Source organism: Pangasianodon hypophthalmus, chromosome 2 (assembly GCF_027358585.1).
Source record: "Pangasianodon hypophthalmus isolate fPanHyp1 chromosome 2, fPanHyp1.pri, whole genome shotgun sequence".
In the NCBI taxonomy this organism is placed as follows: domain Eukaryota; kingdom Metazoa; phylum Chordata; class Actinopteri; order Siluriformes; family Pangasiidae; genus Pangasianodon; species Pangasianodon hypophthalmus.
In genome coordinates, this window is record NC_069711.1 from 92,501 (window position 1) to 96,002 (window position 3,502).

Genomic DNA, 3,502 nt, shown 5'->3' on the forward strand with positions numbered 1-3,502 from the left:
ACAGCTGAGTGGACGTTATAATCTCATGTTGTACTGAATGTTTCACTTCCTTCCTGTTCCATGTTGAACAGTTTATGTTTATGGACATTAATTAAAAATATAATTAAACAGTTTTGTGGCATTCTGTTAGCAAACCTCACCGTGTCCTCCTCTCCTGTACAAACTCATAAAACTGTTAACAGGATTTAAAACACTGAACGTTCAGTCCCGGTGAGAAATCTGTTTACAAACCTGAGTTAAAGCTACGGGACGGAAGATGTTGGAATGTCACCCTCTTTGGTAGAGAAATGTTTTTGTGAGCTATTTGTGGAAGAACGTTTCGTAACGTGGCTTGTGGAGTGCAGTACTGTTAATCTGACAGCTGTGAGTCCATGTTTCTGAAAAACATTAAGGCTTTGTCCCAAACCATATAATGCACAGTAAGTAGTAATGAACCCACCGGTGTAGCGACAGTATTTACTACAGCAACATGCAGTTTGGGTTGCGTCCCGAGTGTTCGTGACTCTGGAGATATAACGATCTGCTCCTGTGCCCTCAGTATTGTGAGAGTAAAATAACTTTATTGTTCGTCTGTAATCACACAGCATGCTGATGTCTATCCACATCACAGATAGAGCCCTGGCTAGCTAAAATACAACATACAGCCTAGAGAACAAAACTATCACCTCTGGTCTCTTCTCATGTGTGTGTTTTTATCACCTGGTCTGTGTTCTGTGTGTAATTTATTACTCTGTGCTTTATTTTACAGCCTGATAAAAAAAACATTAAACACAAACCAGGTAGTGTTAGTGCACTAAAACACCAAGCAATTAATACACACAAGGGCCTCAACTCACTCAATATAACCGAGCTTGAACTCTTTCTGTTAGTCAGAACCTCGCAACTGGGTAACAATACAAATTTCACAGTGAGGATAAACTGATCATCATCTCTCCTTCACAAACTTCCCACCAAACAGCAGTCCTGTATTCCTTTTCCTCGTAACGTGTCACATCAGACTGCTTCATTCTCTCACTCATGTTTTTATCCTCTCACTCATGAGAGAATGAGCTTCTGTATGACATATGAGTATAAAATTCACATTAATTCAGAGACGACACACAGCACTGAGTCTCTATGGAGATAAAGTGATAATGGAGATGGAACTCAGATTAGAGGATAAAAACAGTTTCTGTAAACTGAAGTTGGAAGTTCACAGTAATTGTTGAGCTCAGAAAACTGGATAAAACCATGACTTTTATTCTGATTCACCTAAAACCTAAAAACCAGAAAATATGTCCAACATGTCGCTCTGTCTTTAAAAAGGTTTGTTTAATTTCACCAGCACCTCATCTTCAGGAACATGATGATGATGATGTGATGATGATGTGATGATGATGATGATCTGATGATGATCTGATGATGATGTGATGATGATGATGATGTGATGATGATGATGTGATGATGTGATGATGATGTGATGATGATGTGATGATGATGATGATGTGATGATGATGTGATGATGATGTGATGATGTGATGATGATGATGATGTGATGATGATGATGATGATGATCTGATGATGATGATGTATTTGTGTAGGTATTGTGTTCTTGTTTATTTGAATAATAAATGTGAGAAATGATTTTGGGTGAGATTAGGTGAAGCTAGCAGTTTTCAAATCTTATTCCCTCCAAAGCCGCGTCCATGAAACCTCAGCTAGACTGTCTGAACGACGGTACAGGAGGCGGAGCTTTATGAATTGACAGCAAGTAAAGCTGCCTCTGTGTCCTGATTGATTAAATGTTGGTGGTCAACATGGAGTGTTTACATTGTGAGGAGATATTCTACTGAAACTGCAGGAACACAAGGAGAAACATCACTAACCACACACACACACACACACACACACACACACACAGATCACTGAGTGCAGCATTAACACTGTAATGTATGATGTTTCTTTCTGTTAGCAGCACATACCGTTCTGAAGACCTCGACTTAATAGCCACGGTTTATCTTTGGCAGGACAAACGCTCCGTCCATCATCTCACTGTCTGACCACCGCATACCCCAACACACTGATCTACTCAGTTTGCATAACAAATAAGTCTGACACACACACCTCCACTTCCCCTCTATCATATTATACAACACACACACACACACACACACAGAGTAGGGATTTGCATATGCAGACATGTAGAGGGTTTTTCCTGTTGCATCTAACAGTAATGCTCAAAATAGGTTTCAGATTTTTACCAAACAAAGCCAGAAACACTGACTTTTCCCCACACACTTTCCTCACTCTTATTATTTAAAAGCTGTAAAACGCATCACAGACCTGAGGAGAGTGTAAATGCACCTGTAGCTCCTGTGCATCTGCTCCATGTTCAGGAGGTTACATGAGGAGAAGTTAGAACAGGAAATGGAAAATGACTTTAGCTTCAATACTTTAAACAACACAGAAAAACCACAAAATCACCAAAAGCACTGCATTTTACATCCTTAACTAACACAGCGAATAGGATCAACTCTACTAATAAACATGAGAAAGGAGAGAAATAAATCAGTTACAAATAAACTAATAAAAGAATAAAATCCCAGTTTAAAGTTAGTTTAATGTTAACAAAGAGAAAAGTGCTTTAATTTCAGTTTGATGTTCAGAGCTGTGAGAATACTAATGAGAGTTAAACAGACAGCTTTTAAACTTCATGATTCTCCTCAGAGAGCGTTTCTGATTCTCGTAAAGCAGATTATTAGAGTGTGAGTCGCTTTTTCCTGCTGAAGAACTTTTCTCTGCGGCGGAGGGGCGGATCACTGCGATGCTGTCACATCTCACAAATATTTACTCTGAGAAAAGCTGAAGCTCGGCTTTAAAGTGTTAGTAAATGTTTTTACCTCACACAGCTGAACTTCACTCGGTGCTGTGAGTTTTCGTCAGTAGTTTTGTCTAAAAGCTTCGTCTTGGTGAAAAACACATCATGCCGAAGAAACTCCGGAGCTCCGACAGTCACAGCCCGCTGTTCATCTGCCTGCTGCTCGGCTCTGATCGGCTATTTCCGGCTCTGCTCGGCTATTTCCGGCTCTGCTCGGCTATTTCCGGCTCTGATAGGCTATTATCGGATCTGATCGGCTATTTCCGGCTCTGATGGGTTATTTCCGGACATGCTTGGTTCTGCTCGGGTGTTTTTGGTTCTGTTCGGATATTTTTGGCTCTGTTCACCTCAGACAGTCACCACCAACTGTAAACTTGCATGGATTTATACCAAACTGGGTTTTTCCCATAAATGAGCATAACCATGTTTATAAAACTCAGAATGCATTAACTGTCTGTCTTGGTTCTGCTATTAATCTGGACAGAAGAAGGCTTCAGCTGACTGGCAGGCAGGACAGAGCACTCTCCACCAAAACAACTACAACACTTTTTTTCCCTGTTCTTGTGAGTTGTGACGTCTCTCACCTCAGCCATGGACTGTTCACTCTTCTGCCAGCTGGGCAGTGCTACAGGAGCCTCCAGTCTC

General features: G+C 40.7%; 1 protein-coding gene across 6 annotated transcripts in view; it reads right to left on the reverse strand.

The window, feature by feature from the left end:
* itpr1a (inositol 1,4,5-trisphosphate receptor, type 1a) overlaps positions 1-3,015 on the reverse strand; it is a 55,454-nt gene extending 52,439 nt beyond the window's left edge. For 5 of the 6 annotated variants that reach the window (XR_008301345.1, XM_053231973.1, XM_053231972.1 and 2 more), the window contains exon 1: positions 2,880-3,015. The gene's annotated coding sequence lies outside the window, so the exon portion shown is untranslated. Of the gene's footprint in view, positions 1-2,322; positions 2,361-2,879 lie in introns of all 6 variants that reach the window. The other variant, XM_034298976.2, reaches the window with a different exon arrangement.
* Positions 3,016-3,502: the final 487 nt, after the last annotated feature.